The 20,980-nt window shown below is 33.1% G+C and overlaps 1 long non-coding RNA gene across 2 annotated transcripts; it reads right to left on the bottom strand.

The window, feature by feature from the left end:
* Positions 1 to 8,270: 8,270 nt before the first annotated feature.
* Positions 8,271 to 20,429, bottom strand: LOC132756783 (uncharacterized). 2 transcript variants are annotated; one of them, XR_009629374.1, is made up of 6 exons: positions 20,233 to 20,429; positions 19,661 to 19,749; positions 17,777 to 17,885; positions 17,083 to 17,177; positions 10,134 to 10,230; positions 8,271 to 9,003 (listed from the first exon to the last, which is right to left on the bottom strand). It is a non-coding gene; the product is annotated as an uncharacterized LOC132756783 (long non-coding RNA). The 2 variants fall into 2 exon arrangements; XR_009629375.1 differs by lacking the exons at positions 8,271 to 9,003; positions 10,134 to 10,230 and adding an exon at positions 11,102 to 11,224.
* Between the last annotated feature and the right edge of the window lie 551 nt (positions 20,430 to 20,980).

Below are 20,980 nucleotides of genomic sequence, written 5' to 3'. Positions count from 1 at the left end.
AACCACAATCATATCAGTAATAATACTATCATACAACAAAGTTGTTTAAGAAGGTAAATATTCAAGAATCACCTTAGTTTTCTCTCATGCCTTTTCATATTAAGTTTTGTCCCTCCGAGGTTAATTTTTAAAGTGTTGAAGTTAAGAGCTTGAAAATTCATAGATAGATAAATCTCATTAAAAACACTATAAAAATCATACCCTCTTATAACACATTTTAGACTTAAAGCCCTTTAAAGTTTGCAATGCTTAATTTTTGTTTCGAACCTTTGAAGTAAATTGCTGTCTTGTGCACACTTTTAGAGTTATTGCCCATTAGGCTTTGTAAATGTCCATATTTCATTTATTGCCGGGACACAACTCGTACACAATTGAATGTATCTACATGAAACGTTTTTGGTTGTTCTGAATATCTGATTGAGGTACAATGTATATGCGAAAATTTTGTAGTTATTTACCTTTGTAACAGTTTATACTAAATTTTCATGCAGAGCATACCTTTAAAGGCACATTATGCCTCGGAAATCTGCTTTTATACAATTCTTTAGAAATGTCAAACATGTGTTTAATAATGTTTTTATAATGGATTTAGAACATGCTAGGTGTTTAACAGCTGGGGAAAGTAGCGCTGAATGGGTAGTTATATGTCCTAAAGTTAACAAAATGTCAACAGAAGTAGTAGTTTTCATTTCATACAAAATTATAATTCATCACAATTAAACCAATTGCCAACAAAGCAGCTCGATCAAAGATGGTTTAATTTTATGACGAATGGGTATTTTGTTTGAAACTGTTACAAGATACTAGAAATAAAGTAAAAAGAAAAGATTTCTGAGGCATAATGGGCCTTTAAGTCTGTATGATGTTTGAACATGAATTATCATTTAATCCTTCTGACATAACAGCATTCAAGGTCATTGCAACTTATTTGGGATAGAAGAGAGGCTGTTGTAAAACTATTTGAAGATTTATATTGACACGTTATGATGAAAATTTATAAAGATTTTTTTTTAAAGTTGATGAAATGTTGGTTAAAGTCCCATTATACATCAGAAATGCTATAAGTTTATTTCTTATTTTCATCAATCTGATATTTACAATAGATTTGACCTTTTTACAAGTTTAAGAAAATGTTAGAATTAAGATATTTCTATAAACTGTTTTACATATTATTAAGTAAAGGGAGATAAATATGAAAAAGTACATTTTGTTATATATATTATAATCAGTATACTGGCAGTATTGATTCAAGTATAATATGTTAACAGTAATCTTTTCTTTTTATAAATTAATGTTCTATACATGTATGTAGATTATATCATAGTTCATATATTTAATAAAAATAAATTTGTGAAACAACATTGATGTTTTAGTTATCATACACAAATATATATGTACGTAAATCAGTTTCGTTCGAAGGAAAACTTTGGGTCTGAAGCTGTATAACACAATTATCCTGGATGTTGTGTCCTATTCAGGGGAAATACTCATTATGTACCACCAGTACTGGTATAGTCCAGGAATAAAGAGAACACACATGATTGATTCTCAATCTAAACAAGTTAGAGTGGTCGTACTGTACAGATGCAAATTGTTGAAAAGCAATTATTAAAGGGACTCCCCTGAGGTTTTTTGACATGACGGGACTGGAACTAATTTTTTGAGATTATTACTCCATTTGATGAAGATCTATACTAATTGGACCGAGAACAGCCCAAACATACGATTTTCAATGTATTTCTTGTATATTTCCAAGTTACATTTTATTTATATTTCTGTCTTAAGTTGAACTATTTGAAAAAATAAAAAAATATATTTTCAGCCTTATAAACCTCAGTGGAGTTTCTTTAAGGTGGCTTTATTATGAAGGTACAATATATGAACCAGAACAACAAGGATAAAGACCTTTTGATTGATGTTGTCTAAAAAGAAAAAAAACAAGAAGCGCCACAATGCGACGAAAACCAGGTTTTCAACAGCCAAGTTTTTATGTGACAGCAATCAATAGGTCAAAGTGCACTGAAGTTATTGGGTAGAAGCTGAAAATTCTATTGTAAGTAAATGACCTTGAACTTGCTCCCAGCAGATATCTAAGTAGCAATCCAAAGCTGCCACTCAGCAAGTTTGGTGTCAAAAGGTCAAAGCAAAGTTATAACATGACAACTAAATACAATAACCTTGATCACAGAAACCTGGGTAGTAATCCCAAGCTGCCTCTTGATATAAGCTACCCATTCATCAAGTTTGGTGTCAAAAGGCCAAAGCAAACTCAAGTTATTGAGTGGAAACTGAATTTCTATTTTTAGTTACAGTGACCTAGACCTTGATCACAGACACCTGGATAGTAATCCCAAGCTGCCTCTTGATATAAGCTATCCATACACCAAGTTTGGTGTCAATAGGCCAAACCAAACTCAAGTTATTGAGCAGAAACTGAATTTCTATTTTTAGTAACAGTGACCTTGACCTTGATAACAGACACCTGGGTAGCAATCCCAAGCTGCCTCTTGATATAAGCTATCCATACACCAAGTTAGGTGTCAATAGGCCAAAGCAAACTCAAGTTATAGAGCGGAAACTGAATTTCTATTTTTAGTAACAGTGACCTTGACCTTGATCACAGACACCTGGATAGCAATCCCATGCTGCCTCTTGATATAAGCTATCCATACACCAAGTTTGGTGTCAATAGGCCAAAGCAAACTCAAGTTATTGAGCGGAAACTGAATTTCTATTTTTAGTAACAGTGACCTTGACCTTGATCACAGACACCTGGGTAGCAATCCCAAGCTGCCTCTTAATATAAGCTATCCCTACACCAAGTTTGGTGTCAATAGGCCAAACCAAACTCAAGTTATTGAGTGGAAACTGAATTTCTATTTTAAGTAACAGTGACCTTGACCTTGATCACAGACACCTGGGTAGCAATCCCAAGCTGCCTCTTGATATAAGCTATCCATACACCAAGTTTGGTGTCAATAGGCCAAACCAAACTCAAGTTATTGAGCAGAAACTGAATTTCTATTTTTAGTAACAGTGACCTTGACCTTGATCACAGACACCTGGGTAGCAATCCCAAGCTGCCTCTTGATATAAGCTATCCATACACCAAGTTTGGTGTCAATAGGTCAAAGCAAACTCAAGTTATTGAGCGGAAACAGAATTTCTATTTTTAGTAACAGTGACCTTGACCTTGATCACAGACACCTGGGTAGCAATCCCAAACTGCCTCTTGATATAAGCTATACATACACCAAGTTTGGTGTCAATAGGTCAAAGCAAACTCAAGTTATTGAGCGGAAACAGAATTTCTATTTTTAGTAACAGTGACCTTGACCTTGATCACAGACACCTGGGTAGCAATCCCAAGCTGCCTCTTGATATAAGCTATCCATACACCAAGTTTGGTGTCAATAGGCCAAAGCAAACTAAAGTTATTGAGCGGAAACCAAAAGTTGACGACCGCCCGCCCGCCCGCCGACTTCGGCATTACAATAACCCGGTTTTCGTTGAAAACCTGGTTAAAAATACAAAATTACTTAAGATTTACAAATCAAATGCTGGACTTTTCAAATCAAATGCTGGCCACTTGAAGAAGGTTATAATCTATATGACACATCTAGTTAAAACAAAACCTAGCCGCATTATAAGGGTAGTCATTACCGAAACTTAAGTTTTTTTAATACAATTTCCAACTTGTTCCGATGTTATGTGTTCCTCTACATAACAGCAGAGATACATACTGCATAACAAATCAAGGGCCATAACCTAATTAATGGTTTCCATAAAGTTTCATTCAATTCCAGTCAGTACTGAAGCATCTTACCAGAACAAGGCAACGATATGCCCATCTCCTCTTAGTGTTGATGGTTCCCATAAAGTTTCGTTGAATTCCTGCAAGTAGTTGCAGAGAACTAGCGTTGAAATGAAATTCGGACAGACAGATGGAAAGCACCTATATAAAAAAACCAAAAAAAGCAATCTAACAATATAGTGGAAGTACATGTACTTAATATTTTTTCAATAGATGCATTGTAATGCTATCGTAATATCCTGGAAACAATATGCCAATATACTACAAAATGGCTAGTGTGAATCCATTTTATGCTCTCACGAGTTATTCCCCTTTATTACTTGATATTTACATGTTCTGCTCAAACGATGGTTACTAAATTACAAATATGTTTTCTTACAAATATGTAAGTGTTCTCGACATAAAGAATATTTCGCTTAATGATAACAAGATAATGCCATGACTTTGTTATACATCTCGGACAAGTTTAGAATCTGTTTAAATCATTAAATGAATTAACAAAACTGAATTTAATGTAATTGTTGCTTTTTTCAAGACATATTTATAATCCATGCAGCCAAACAAAAATGAAGTAAGAAAATAAACAAAGCACAATAACTAAAAAAATCATGGAGTACACAGTACCGGTTTTTGTGCACTGCACTTCATTTCAAGGAGATCTATCATCCTATGAAGTTTCATGTCTATAGCTTTTAAAGTTTAGGAGAAATGGCTCGGACAAAACTGAAATATGAACATTAACAAAGGCAAATAACTCAAAAAATAAAACAATGTAGAGTTCCAGTTATTGTGCAGTGCAATCCTTCCCATTAAGATCTATCATCCTATAAGGTTTCAAGTCCATAGCTTTTAAAGTTTAGGAGAAATGGCTCGGACAAAACTGAAATATGAACATTAACAAAGGCAAATAACTAAAAAAAAACAACAATGTAGAGTTCCAGTTATTGTGCAATGCAATCCTTCCCATTAAGATCTATCATCCTATAAGGTTTCAAGTCCATAGCTTTTATAGGTTAGGAGACATGGCCCCAAAAAAATAAAGTATGAAAATAAACAAAGGGCAATAACTCAAAAATTAAAAAGTGCAGAGTAATTATTCTTATCCACTGCACTTCGAGTCATTGAAAGTAGCAGGCTGACGAATTTTGGAGTCAATCAGACTTATTCTCCGCACAAGTCTATGGGGACGCCGCCGTCGACAATAAAAGTAATACCTATAAGTCGCCTTTTTCAAGGCGACACAAAGTAGTCATGCACTTTCATTAAATGAATTTGATACATTTAGAGTATTTATACCATTCATTTTATTATTAGTATATTTAAAATTGAATTAATATGTCCTATAGACTCGAGTTATATCAGCTGACGACCATTAATCTTGTAAGTGGCAATATAAACTGTATTTGAGTTGCGCCATGACAAAACCTACATAATGGGTTTTTCGACCAGCATGGATCCAGACCAGCCTGCGCATCCGTGCAGTCTGATCAGGATCCAAGCTGTTCGCTATCAGTTTCTCTACTTGTTATAGGGTTTGTAAGGGAACAGCATGGATCCTGATCAGACTGCGCGGATGCTGGTCTGGATCCATGCTGGTCGCAAACCTATTATGTTGGTTTTGTCATGGCGCGGCTCATTTCTATATTGATATGCTAGGAGACTGAATAAATACAAACGAAACCTTTGGAACAGTTATATAATTGTCTTAAATTTTTGATAATTTAAACATTGACAGGAAAGGTCAATTAAAGGCCTAGGTCATATCAGAAAACTGAAAACTGTTGGTTTTAGAATGTGTGTTCTTTTGTACAGGTATGAATAAAATCTGTGAAAAGATTACACAAGTTATCACAAATAAAACTTTTAGGAAATGTATAAATAAAATGCTAATAACAATAAATGACAGACACATTGCAATAACAAAAGCTTACCTCTCAAAACCAAGTGCTCAAGTGAGCAAAAAATAAATCAAGTCTTGGCATCGTTGTTAGCATTTATTTTTCTTTATTTTCTTTACAATTTAAAAGAAAAAATCTTTCAGTTTGCTTGTTTGTACATTTAGCACAAGTCTAACTGCTACATATAATAAATTATAATTTAGTTTCCTCCTTCATTATCTTACACTATTACAACTACAAATATATATGTATAAAACAATCATTCATAAGTACACTTACCCTAGTAAACAATAAGTTCACGTTTTAAGTTTTTATATCATAAACTAAATGTTTAACCGTTGCATGAATTTATTCAAGAAAATGCACAGTATAAAAATAAAAACATTTAACTTTGACGTTAGATACCTCTTTAAAAATACCATATGAAATAAAACGAAATTTATAGTTCCGACTGATTTTACCTATGAAATACATTATGGTAAGAACATTCTAGTATTAAAGGTACATATGACATTACTTTTGTAACAGAGGAACTGAAACAATTACCAGGTCTTCATTTTGTCTGTAATAGAGATGTGTAGATCATCATGTGATAGTAATGCTGACATGGACGTGCATCAGTTATCAAAGAACAGTAAAATGTTTCTTTTTTTTCCTCAAAAATTGGAGGAATAACACATTTTTTTTTAATATAAGACATCATGGCCTATTGTCATTTTCTTAATGCGTATAAACATATAAGACAAAGAGGTCACTCTAGACATGCAGAACTGATTGTAAAGTCTTACATTAGAAGGAATTGATGATGTTGAAGGAAGAGATAACTGGTCTACAAAAGACCACATTACAGAGGATACACCTTTAATTGTTTGTCGGAAAAATAAAACAAAACCATTGTCTAAGATCAAAATTTGACAGGTTTACTATTTAATATAGGTATTTTTTATAGGACTATATTGACAAAAGGTCACTAGTGAGGTTCTCTCAGTCACTTAACATTTACAAATCGTTCAATACTTCAACTACACATACAAAATAAATAAAAAAAGAAATATATAAATATACATGCTGGCATAACTATAAAAAGACCATTTCACTAACAAACCTAAGAGTATATGACTAAACAAACAAAACTGCTTCCAAAAAACAAGTAATACAGTAAAATCAGAAAAAAAATGAAATGCAAAAAAACCCTCTTATCATGTTTTTAGCATTAAATATTGAAATGTGCATGTGTGAACTGTAAGCTACATTTAACAATGTATCTCAGGTATTTCATTATTCTATCTTTTCTAATCATGGTAATTTATCTGTTTACTGTATATACTTGGCAATTTAAAGTAGACCTCAGCTGCCCTTCTGTGCATTAATTATGTCACAAGTGAGCATGCCTAATCTTCCATTAGTTTAAGACAAGACTGGACAGTTTATGTCTTAAACAAACAATCTAAATTTCACAATATATCATTACAAAACAAATATCACAGATCTATGAAAAAAAAATCCCTGCAACTAGTTAATAAAATACAATCTTTCCTCAATGTTCAAATTGAGCACTTTCATTTTCAATGAAATCAACGACTTTCAAAAGTTACCAACAAGAGTATAAAAATGCAAGGGTATCACAATTTCTTAAAGTTTATACATGTATAACTTGCATTCTTTACAGACTGGACTTCAGGCTTTGACCTGCATGTTACACTGGTACTGTTAGACCATCAGTAAGTCTTTTTCAGCATTGAAACAATAAATATATCTAACATTTCAAAATAAACTAACACTGATACATGAGCAATATCATCTAACTAGAGTAGAAAAAATATAAATAAAATCCCATATATTTCAAATGCAAAAAGGTTATAAAAAAATTCCCTTAGACATAATCCCCCAATTTTACTCGATTTCATTCCCGCGTCTGGAGACCGAAAGGGTTTTGGACGTGTTAATTTTTTGAGGCATGGGGGAGCACTCCCTTTTTCAGAAACATCAGGACATTATTGAAAACGACATGTTTGGGTTTAAATTGACCTTTTAAAAAACCTAGCTAAACCGTTTCCCGGTCTTTAGGGTTTTTCCCTTAGGGAATTAGCCCAAATTTAACAGCTTACAAAACAAAAAATTATTACTTAAAATTTCTAATTTTTTTAAAAATTTTTTACCGTTTAAGGTGGGAAAATTTTTAATGATGTGTTTTAAAATTAAATATTTTTTAAAGTCTACTCAAATTTAACAAACAATGAATTTTGTTTATACTGAAAATTTACATAATTAAAATATTCGTAAGGGCATTTGCCATAATAAATAGAGATATTTTCTGACCTTCTTCTATATTCAACTGTCCACTATATTCCTGATACAAACGTTTATTTATTCCCCCCCCCCCAAAAAAAAAAAAAAAATCTTGAAAATAGTTAAATGAAATATCTTTATATCATTAAAATGTTCACCGCAGGAAACCATTTTACTTGTGATTCACTGTCCTCAATTCAAACCCCAGAATATAAAATTCATGTGCAAGCTCTTATATACTCAGATCACTCATTTAGCTGTAACTGCATCACTCAGATCAGAAAAAAGCATCTGCATGAAATCAGATCACAAAAGCTTTTACATAATCCAGATCAAATAGCTGCCTATGTCTACTGCTGCAAACTTTGCTTCTTGCGAAAGATTTTGTTCATTGTCTGAACAGTATCTGTCAATAAATCATTAAATATTTTTTTCAGTTAGTTGCATTTTCACTGCCAATTCATCGTCATCATAATTAACCCACTCAGGCTCTTCTTCGCGCAATTTTTGCACCAAAATTGTGTCAACAAAATCCTTCTTTCACGAATACCTCATTTAGTTTTTTCCAATGATTTTTTGGCCCCATTTAAACCTTATATGTCAATAACTGCTTCCTGAACCACGGGTTTTAGCTCATCTATAGTAGTCGGAGGGGAAGCACCTTTGTGAAATGTGTTAGTTTTTCTTTTTGGTTTGTGCCAAGCAACAGGAGAATAATATTCTTCCTCTTTATAAATGTTTCTAATAATCTACCAGGTAAGTCAAATAATAGTTTCTTGAACACACGTCTACTGTTACTTATCAAATCTGAGCCAATCTCTTCATGTGTATAAAATGCTTCTGAAGGGTGGAGATCGGTTAATGGCTCGCCATACTGTCTTTGTTCCTAGAATTCATCTACGGCACTTGAAATTATAGAGTTTATTACTTTCTCCTCATGGGGTACAGCATAAAACACTTCTGCAAACTTCTTCAGATCAGATCTCGGAACTTTTATTTGATCTAAAATATTTAAAGCAATTTAAAGCATGGTCAAAGAAATGTAGGAAACAAGAGCTGTCAATGAAAAGTGAGTTATGCCTACAAAGGGAAGTTGTGACAGTTATGTAAAAGAAAATTAAGTTGAAAATCAATTGACTATTCACAACTAGGCATGGTGACAAACAATCCTGCAAAGTTTCGCTGAAATCCACCCAGCGGTTTTGGTGAGGAAAGTGCAGACAAGCTTATTTTACCCGAAAAATTGACCATTAGGGGGCCATAACTGTGCAAAAAAAATCAAGCAGAAAATAAAGAGAGCATTCACAACTAGGCTAGGTAACAAACAATACTGCAAAGTTTCGCTGAAATCCACCCAGCAGTTTTGGTGATGAAAGCGCGGACAAGCTTATTTTACCCGAAAATTGACCATTAGGGGGCCATAACTGTGCAAACAAAATCAAGCGGAAAATAAAGAGAGTATGCAGAACTATGCTTGGTAACAAACAATCCTGTGAAGTTTCACTGAAATCCCCCAAAACTTGACCTAATAAAATAGTCGGCAATACAACAGTAATAAATATGCTATATATACTACCATAGTCTGTTAGATTCTAATGTCCCAATTTTTTCCTATTTCTGCTCCACAAAAAAGTAATTAAATGGTATGTTCATATAAAGTAGGCTAAGTTTAAATTGTAACAACAAATTTCAATATCAGTTAAACTGTTATTTTGCAATTATTTTATTGCTATGAATAAAAGTCTTGGCCATGTATGACCATTATAAAGCTTAAGTGATAAATAAAACCTCTGGGCATTCTTTCAGATCAAGCTGGACACTTGGGTGCAACCACTGACCTCACTTAAGCTAGCTAAATAGCTTTCCCATATAAAAGGGCTATAAGGTCTTGTTGGAATTTGAACTGTTGCAATAAGATGCAAATGATCCAAAGTTAGTGACTGCAACTGTTTGACCACAGAGGCCCCTTCTTAATTTCAGCCATTTCATGTAGTGGATAAATTTGTAACAATATTTTGCTGATAGCATTTAAAAGTTCTAAGCATTAAATACTTCATCAAAGATCTTAAGTTATAATGCTTATAATAAGCTACTATAGTATTAGGTTTGGAATGACTAAAAACTGTATATACCTTATGCTCTTGGGAGAGCAAGGGCCGCCCCCGCACTGATGGTTTATTATCTTGTTGATTGTTGAAAAACAATGGATACAATGCTGGTATAGATAACCTGAAAAATACAGTTGATCTATATTGGATTTTATATTTAGAAAATATCAATTATGATTGTTTTGTTGCATAAAAATGCATCGTAGAGTTCAAATACGCAGAAATACAATCACAAAGGCCGAAAAACCTTAGTGATTAATTACAAAGCATTTGAACAATAAACAGTGAATTATTATACTTTATCACATACCTGTGCTGCTTTTGCGACTCTGTAAAAATAATAATGCACAGGCCGTGCATTTTGATTTGTTATCATTTACGTTATACAATCATAGTGAAAAAAGACGCAGGGAATGTCAGTGTTACACTTTTAAAAGTGCATCAATGAAAAGTTCTTATATTGGATATGTGATATAAAGAATATTATATTCGTGTAGCTTCATTACTAAAATTGTTGAACAAGTTAAAACAAGAATAAAATAACTTGTTCTCCAGCAAACATTCTTAAACATTAGAAAATAATGTAATCAGATTGGAAAAGCCTTTTCTACAGATAAAAGTAAACAAGTCTTTGCCCATTATATGAGCTTCCAGAGTTGAATGAACATATGGAATAAACTGCTGCTATGAACATGAAAATAAATAGAGAGACAGTCAAACAGGAAAATCATATCGTAAGTATCAATGCTACAGTTATGGGTTGCGGCTGTCAACCAACAATCATAAAGAAAGAGAAGTTGTTGAGACAGACATTTAATGAAAAACATTAACAATGAATTTTCTATGGAGTTTGAGAAAAGGTATAATGCAGTAAGAAAAAAATTTCTGCAAGAGTTATATGTCTAGAAAATATACGCAACTATTACCCTTAAACAAGTGTCAAGTTTCATGCTAATACCCATATGAAAATCCTTTGCAAGGACTCTGATTATTTATAACTAAGGTTTGTTTTAGACATTTTACCCATCTCTAACTGGCCAGCTGTCATCACTAAAACAGATGAGAAGAGCCTCTAACAAACTTGGAATTTACATGTTCAGATCATCTTTGTTCACCTATAAATACAAATATACATTATGTAGGTAAATTTTTTCGACATAACTTTAAAGTTTATTTTAAAAACAATTTTAATGTAACAATGATATCTGTTATCATATGTTTGGAGTTAATTTGAGCAGCAATTTCTGATATTCACCACAAATGTTAAATTATTCATTACCAGAACACAGTGTGGCCATACCACGTGACATTGACCTCATTTTCGGCATCATTTCCAAGACAAATGTTGCTCGATTCGGAAAAGAAAATAGCCGTAAATATTTTATTTTTGTACCAATTTCTTTGGGATATGCACCAGTCTACGGGGAAAAATATAAGCTTTCCACAGACTATTGGATCTTCGTCAGTTTATAAGCCGTTTTATCAAACACTTTGCATAACCTTGGAAGTTGCTTGTATTAGAGCGGGCTTCAGTTGCAAGCTATTTCGTTTTCTGGCGTTATCTGGTCTACGTCATGATTAAATAGTCAGGTTTACATCAACCGGGAGTACGGAAGGCAACACTGTACCTAAATATGTTCATATTTTTATTATGAATGACATAAATCTTAAATTTTTCTTCAATTGTCAATTCTGGCACCAGTTCCAAGTCAAACAAGAGCTGTCCGTAAGACAGCGCGCTCGACTTTTTTATTGCTTGCCAATAAAAAAAGTTTTTGCAGTAAAAGGCAATACAAGAATCTCTGTATTTTTAAAGTGAACAATGGCCATGAGCATTAAGATATTTAGTGAAGAATTATTTTATTATGACATAATTTATGGTAAAGTGAACAAGTGGATAGGAATGAATTTTTTTAGATTTTTTAAGTTTTTTAGTGCTTGCCTATAATACAAAACATTGACATTTAAGGGCCATAATTCAAATAAAATCTTTGACAGAATTACCTTCTCCTGGACATGTTTGGGAATCATGATTGTAAACAAGTATTCCAACTTTCAAATTAATATCTCAAACAGTTCAGTCAAAAAGTGGACTGGTACTAAAAACTTAACCAAGATTCTAAGTCGATAAAAGGCCTTAATTTTTAAAACAAATCCTTGACAGAGTTACCTTCTCTTGCGTACAGATGGGGGTAATGATGTGAAATAGCATTAAAAGTTTCAAAGCAATATCTCAAAGGGTTAAGGCAATAAGTGGATTTTACCCATATTCAATGTATTTTCTAAGTCAAAAAGGGGCATAATTCTGTCAAAAACCTTGACAGAGTTATGTCCTCTTGTCTGTTGATGAAGGTCGTGATGGTAAACAAGTATGGTCAGTTTCAAAGCAATACCTCCAATGGTTTTGAAATAAAGTGAGGTGGTACAAAAAACTTAACCAAGCTCAATACACTTTCTAAGTCAAAAAAGGGCCATAATTCTGTCAAAAACCTTGACAGAGTTATGTACTCTTGTCTGTAGATGGAGGTTATGATGGTGAACAAGTATGGTAAGTTTCAAAGCCATACTTGTAATACTTCTGAAATAAAGTGGGGTGGTACGAAAAACTTAACCAAGGTGTGACGCCAACGCCGACGCCGGGGCGAGTAGGATAGCTCCCCTTTTCATAGAAAAGTCGAGCTAAAAAAAGGACTACAGTTTAAAGCAGATTTTAGAATCCGTTGCAAATGCAAAACAACATGCCTACCGTTCTCTTTCTATAATTATGTTAACCATGAAAAACATTTTATTTACTATACGATTTACATAAACACAAATGAATATTTAAATGATTTTTACTCGCTGCGCTATAAGTGATTTTAAAAGTCGTAAACTTGTTGTCTGTATTTGTAAAGAAATTGATTTGCTCTTTAATCATTGTTCTTTCACGGTAATGATTATGAAAAATCTATTTGTGTCATGTAGCAATACTAAACGTGGAATTGAAAACAGAAACCCTAAATATTGCCCAAAATATTATATATATAAAGAACCTGTAGCAATGTTTTGGTATGATAGAACAGTGGCACTCGTTGATAAAAAATATTTTTACATCCTGTTTTCATACCCACGGTAACCGTTTTTCGTGAACTGGATATAACTTCGTTCACTTAAGAACACTATTAAACACACTTTTAAACACCATCTATTTTGTAATTGCATTTATTTCTGTTGATAAACTGCATATCTGACAAATTTAGTTAATTATATCAGTCAACTCAGCTTTATCAGAGAGCTCACCAATATACACTTAACAAAAGTTCTAACCGATCACTTTTTAAATTTTTATTAATTTATAACGGGTCAATGGATCCTCATAAAATTTTGCAGAGGTGATTTTTGTGTCATTTTCTACCGATTTGTGGAATGAAAGCTAATTTAATACGGTTCCATGCACTCACGCGCGAGACAGGGCGCGGTTTACACATTTTGGCACGAAATGTTCGTGCAGAGCGTGGTGAGTATTAAATTTTACATTGCATTAATCCTTATTAACTTTATAAGTGAAAAAACATAAAATATGACACGAACATTGATGCAGGATTGTGCCAAAGCAATTGGAATGTTGAATGCTGGAGCCTCTATCAGACAGGTGAGTGGCTGTTTATAGAAATATTTTTTTTTAATATCGATAAAGTATTATTTAAATAGAGAATGTTATAATTTTATTATTCTCAATGTGTTCATTCTCTTTGAAATAAAATAAAAGTCGGATCTATTGGTATAATTCTTTTTCATATATAAGCGAAAACTCAGGGTGATCGGTTAGAACTTTTGTTCAGTGTACATTGTAAAGAGAGGAAGGGAACGGAATATTTATGGTTTGAAAACATTTAAATCGAGTAGAACTTTTTAACAATAATGTCTTTTTCAACTGAATAAAAACGAGAGGGCTATTTGGGACTATTTCTTATCGATGTAGTCATTGGCTGTAAATGCATGGATTATTGCACACGGCATGACCTGCAGATGTCCTCAACAGGCTTTTTGTAGCATTTTAAGATTTAAAAAAGGACCACACATTAAAATCTAAAACATGATAAACATGACGCATATACTAGTAAAAAGTGAATTATCTGATATGTAAATAAAGAAGTAAGTCATTTGACAGTTGAAGGATAAAAATTGAATATACTCTTCAAATGTAATCGTTATTTTACTAAGCTTATGTTAGCTATCAATTATTCAATGGACGCATCAGTGGCATATGAACCCCAGTCATAGATCTTGCCGATGTTGCTATTACAGATGTTAATGTAAAATATCTACATAATTATTGAATAAATCATTGTTATTTCCGTCTTTTTGAAATGTTTTGGTTTCAAAAGAAAATTTTGACTGTGGATCGATGGCTGTTGGTTTGTAAAATCATTTATCTGTTTACTATTTTTCTACTTTGCTTAACTCCACATGGCGTCCATTCTCGTTCTTATTTCCATGGCCTTATTTTGGGGTCCCCCCCGTTTTTTTTAAATAGAGAATCGGCAAGTACATGCAACTAAGTACAATACTATCAGATTTACACGGCAAAAGCTCCAAAGTTCAAAAAATTGTTGATTTCGTTTATCAAACTCTAGAAATTTATTATTACAAAATTCCAGAAAAAATATTATTAAATTTTTAAAAGTCTTCTCTTTTTGAAGACAGAAGGAACCTATTCGTCACATTCACGAGTGTCAGTGTTTGTCAGTTACTCTTTACAAAAATAAACTGAAAAAATACCTTTAGCTTTACAACACTCGCGTTAAAGTGTAACCCTTTCCATAGCATACAAAAGTGTTTTTTTTTATTTTAACTCTTTCTCTCACTGAGAGCACATATATATTTCTTATCAATTTCGCCATTGTGAAATAGAATAAAACACATTTTACTACATAGGATAATATGAGCAATACTTTAAACATCTTCAAAACGAAACCAAAATATTATTTTCCGACAGGACTAAATCTACGTGATTTGACGTGCACTTTTGCGATACAATTAAGTGTTATTGCTTTTAGGAACAATCAGTTTTTTCACCATCTCTCTGTGAAAGATCAACAATGAAAAACTAAATTGTAGAAAGAGAACGGTAGGCATGTTGCTTTGCATTTGCAACGGATTCTAAAATCTGCTTTAAACTGTAGTCCTTTTTTTCGACTTGGAACTGGTGCCAGAATTGACAATTGAAGAAAAATTTAAGATTTATGTCACTCATTATAAAAATATGAACATATTTAGGTACAGTGTTGCCTTCCGTACTCCCGGTTGATGTAAACCTGACTTTTTAATCATGACGTAGACCAGATGACGCAAGAAAACGAAATAGCTTGCAACTGAAGCCCGCCCCAATACAAGCAACTTCCAAGGTTATGCAAAGTGTTTGATAAAACGGCTTATAAACTGACGAAGATCCAATATTCTGTGGAAAGCTTATATTTTTCCCCGTAGACTGGTGCATATCCCAAAGAAATTGGTACAGAAATAAAATATTTACGGCTATTTTCTTTTCCGAATCGAGCAACATTTGTCTTGGAAATGATGCCGAAAATGACGTCAGTGTCACGTGGTATGGCCACACTGGAACAGACCTTCATATATTTCGAGCCGGTTTAAATTGGTCAGATTGCACACATAAGCTGACTGGCAAAATATAACTTTGTTTACACTGTCAACTTATGATCCAATTAAACTCAAATTGTTATCAATTAACAGTGGATTTTACTTCTAACTATGGATAGAAACAAGTACTGATTTCAGTACTGTGAATACAAGGGAGGTAAATGTACCTTGACAATTAAGAAAACAATGTTGATTTCTGAGTCCATTTAATTACTTTAATCTTACATTATTGAAACAACTTTGCCTTATATATATCAAGTAGACTATTCTCCCCACAGATCATGGAACTGGACAGTGTGCTAAAAAATAAATAAATAAACTAACCTTATATGTGTCCTTGTTTGACTGTTAACACTATAGTATATGTCAAATATTTGACTCTTTAACATGATGAGAATCATATAAATCTATATGTAATAATTTATGTTGGGTTTTACATTGCACCAACGCTGTAAAGGTTACATGGCGACTTTCCAACTTTTCTGGTTTAGACAGATATCAGGTGCCACTCAGTGTATTATCTAAGGCACAAAAGGGAACCTGAGTAGAACCACGGTACCAAGGGTCCATAAGCTATATGGATAGCTTCCTCACATGAAAAAATTCAAAGGTTGTGATGGGATTCAAACGCATAGCAAGAAGGGCAAGTTGTATGTAGTCAACATCCTAAATCACTCAGCCACAGATGCCCCTTTAATTAGGGCAAAATAAAAATTTGTGTTTGACCTCATTTTTCAAAATGGCCCACATTAATTCTGCAGTCAATGCTGTTTCACCTTCTCTATTTATGTATGGGCTGAATAGTACTTACTGCAATAGGTCCATCTACTGTTATAACATGAAATCATTCTTTTTACAAACACTAGCATTTGTTTCTGACACACACAATTTTAACTAATTTGTATTTTAAATGACCGCAAAGTGTGACCTTGATATGGCCGCAGGGACCAATTTTGGGCACAACACTAAGCCATATAATGGTTAACATTTATGCCAAGTTATACTGAATCCCTAATGTATGTATAAGTTTTGCTCCAGACAAGCATTTTTCAATGACCTCTAAGTGTGACCATGACTTTTGACGTAGAGACCTGGTTCATGTGTGCAAAAATAGGTGCTCATAGTGGTTAACATTTCAATGAAGTTTCATTAAAGTCTCTCTCTTTGTGAAAGAGATATGCTCCAGACAAAATTGGATGACACCCGCACTCCATCTCCCTGCCCGCCAGGCATTCCTATATTATAAGTATGTCCCATTTTTTAAATGGGCGCATAAAATTCAGTCATAGTGTCTGGTTAAACAGCAAGAAAGAGAAGATTGAGCGTGACTTACCACTTGTCTGATGTACCAGTTGTTTCCCCTGCTCTCCAATCTCCTATTTCCATGTGTCCTGTGAGTAAATATGGACATCTTCGGCTATGTAATATCTGTAACAAATACACATTTAAGATTAAATCACTTCAGACATTTCTACTGTCAAATGGTACCATCATTTTTGTTTCTTGTAGTGTAAAAAGTTTCAAAATATTATTCAATTATTATTTATTTACAACTTGTTGGTAATTACGGAGCATTTATGCATTTTCTTCTGAACATACAAAGAAACAAACATATAGTCATAAAACACCAATGGCCTATAAATCTGCTTGTAAGAAAGATGCTTTAAACAATTTCCTGAAATGGTACATTGTTATAAAATGTAGCCCTACTCTGTTTATAAAGTTTAAAACATGATAAAAATGTGGTTATAAACATAGCAAATTCAGTCATATTATGTTAATTCATACACACCTTGTGAAGATTCATACATTTTTAAATTTCTTTATTCATTTTTAATCCTTTTTAAACTTTGTTATCTCACCATAAAGTTTATAAACTTTATTGTGTCAATTTGAAGTCAACTGCTATAAGATACAGTTTTGTGACACTGGTATATATTAAAGTATCATACAAGTAATTGAACATGGACTTTCAATTTATTATCACAATTTATTTTAACACAATACAAACAGAAATTACCAAATACCTATTAAGACACATCCAAGGTAACAAAATGGGGGTAAAAATGGTGCCTGGCTTGATCTGACTGTAAACTCTGAAGAAACTTCCTGGTTGCCAGATGACACAAGTCTTACCTAGAAAAATAATCCAAATCATTTCCATGCCAAATGAAGTGTAACCCTTTTCCTGATAGTTTGTCAAGGGACTTGCCCTCCTTGGAAATTGGAACTATCTAGCATACTATAAACACTTTTCCTGTCATGCAGTTATTTTTCTGTTATTTGACTGTAAGATTTTTATGTGGAACTTTTTCATTCCACTGTTTCATTTCTGTACATATACATGTACCTAAAATGATCTACAGGTAACCTTACATTCATGTTAAATTAAATTACAAATGTAAAATTTATATGTTCAATTATTTATATGGTATATAATGAAAAAATCATCAAAGGGCCATATTTCTGTTTTTGGTCGTAGCAAAAACTTCTTTCTTTACTACCATCTACACATTAAAGCTGTTCATCCCTGGAAGTTAAAGCAAAATCTGCCTTCCAATTTAAGAGGAGTTCCGTTCACAAAATTTCTATATGGTATATAGTGAAAAAATTAACAAAGGGCCATAATTATGTTAAATTTGGTCGCATCATAAATTCCTTCCTTTACTTCCATCTACACATTAAGGTTGTTCATCCCTGGAAGTTTAAGCAAAATCTGCCATCCGGTTTAAGAGGAGTTGCATTCACAAAACTTTTACATAGTATATAGTGAAAAAATCAACAAAGGGCCATAATTCTGTTAAATTTGGTCGCAGCAAAAAATTCCTTCCTTTACTATCATCCCTGGAAGTTAAAGCAATCTGCCATCCGGTTTAAGAGGAGTTGCATTCACAAGATTTTGGGACGTAGGGACAAACTCACAAAATGGTACTTTTGTGACTTTTCCTTTGATCTTTTTGGCCATTTTTAGTCACACAAGGCTTAAAAAAAGACACACAAGTAGAAACGGAATAAATAGGATCAAAGAGAATTTACTGTTGTCCATTGTTTTCCAAGTCACACAAGTACCTCTGGGTTCGTATGGACAGACGGACAAGTGCAACGCTATATGCTCCCCACGTTGTGGGGGCATAAAAAAACACCAAACAATTGTTTTATAAAAGACCAATACACTGATAAACACCTTCAGAACTAGCAGACGACAGGCTATTCTTATCAGTAGTATTTCGAGTAAAGATAATGGTTGCGTATCTCACTGTATAAATGGTATGTAAAATGGTCTGACATATGGTAGGTTTAACAGTTTATTTAGATACTTTGGTGTCAAAAGATATGTTGAAGTTTATACTGTGATGAAGCTAAGATCCAAAGTTTTCTGATGGTGTAATACATTTTAAAATCGGACATTTAATCACAACAAACTAGCGGTTTAAAAACGGCTTATTTTGTATTGTTTTAGCATAAGCAGTAACGATTTTACTCTAAGATAAGGGAAGCAACTCCTATTTTTCAATCGATATACCTCGGTTATTTACGTAGATCATATTGAAAGTGTTTATGGGTGTATTAAATCATGATAAGATTTAAAAATCATTTTTCTTACAGAGACAGTCACGTACGTTTAATTTTTTACTATTGTGCGATAAATATTTTGTCAAATTATGACATTTAATCACTTTTTTGTTTTGACTTAACTAACATGGAACATGTTTAACGGAACAGATGCTTTGAATAAAATATATAGCACATAATAAGATGTACATGCTGCGTGGAAAGCTTTTTTACCTATTCTGTAAGTCGTATTGAGAATGCATGTTTAAAATAGGAATCTGTGCCTACTAGAGCTAACTTTTTATTCAACCACGATGATACATACAAAAATACAAATATTTACGTATCACTTTACTCACCGAGCTAACTTCTGCCTCAGTGTGAACTTCTTTTGGGCATCCAACCCCTACAATGTACCTCTTTGTGCAGCTACAGACTTTGACTTACTCTGTAACAAACGAAGTTATATATTAGATACCAATAAAACTACAATCAACTTTATATTTCAAGAAATATCTAATTGAACAGGTAACATTGTAAGTCTTTAATTGATTTTCAATGGAAAAAGTTTTATATATGAAGACTTTCTAGCATTAATGTTGGAGGAAGACCTCAGGTGCTCCTATTTGCTTTATTTCATGCACAGTGAGGTAGACACCCTCAGACAACCTTCTTGCAGAACAAGGCATCCTAAGACAACTTTATCATGTTAGCTAGATAACTTTCTTACATGAAAACTTTTACAAGTTATTGCTAAACTTGAAACCACAGTGGTGAGTAGACAAGAATTCTCATCAAGTGACTTTAAACATTTTGCCTAGCCAGTGTTTAAGTTTAGGCACCACAGTGAAATAGCTGACCATAAAATTATTTATTTATGTATAAATCATAATTTAAAAAATAAAAAACATTTTCTCAAAACTTAACATACCGGTAGCTATTTTGCTGCTGCTTTATTCTCTTCTCTCATTCTGTGAATCACTTCTTGTTGTTCTTGTAACTTCATCATGAGGCCTCTCTATCGTTTCTTGATCTGAGGGTATGAATCATCTGCACCTTTGTTTCGGATTTGCTGTCTCTGCTGTTCTAACCATTGTAACATCGTTTTTGTCTTCTCCATTAAGGCACTTTCACTCAGTGTCAATGATTGCTGAAGAATACATAGAGTTTAGAAACTTTAAAAGAACTTTAACAAAGCAACATTTTTAGTCTGGTCTTATTGCAGTAAAATTACAAGCAAATTCGTTAAATTCATATCCCCCGACTAGTACTGGTTATTACTAACACAACAACTGAATACATACCAGGTAAGGCTTTATTTATATAAGTTTATCATGACATGCAAATTTCCTTTTTGTATTGATGATTCCCATAAAGTCTGGTTGAAATCAAATCAGTAGTTGAAAAGAAATAGCAATATTGCTTTATATGAATATTGCAAAACAAATCAAGGTCAATAACTATGTCTTGAAGGCTCTGACCGGAACAAAGCAATGATATGCGCATCTCCCCTTGATATTGATTGTTCCAATAAAGATTCATTTAATTCCAGCCAGTAATTGCAGAGAAATCGGAAGGAAATGATTATTGCTCTATATGCATACTGCATAACTAATCAAGGGCCATAACTCTGTGTTGAAGAGTCTGATTAAAACAAGGCATCATTATGCGCATCTCCT

The sequence above is a fragment of the Ruditapes philippinarum genome, unplaced genomic scaffold (assembly GCF_026571515.1).
Source record: "Ruditapes philippinarum isolate M1 unplaced genomic scaffold, ASM2657151v2 ctg10000_1_1_1_1, whole genome shotgun sequence".
NCBI lineage: Eukaryota > Metazoa > Mollusca > Bivalvia > Venerida > Veneridae > Ruditapes > Ruditapes philippinarum.
The sequence above is the reverse complement of the archived record's forward strand: the minus strand, read 5'-3'. Positions and strand labels throughout refer to the sequence as shown.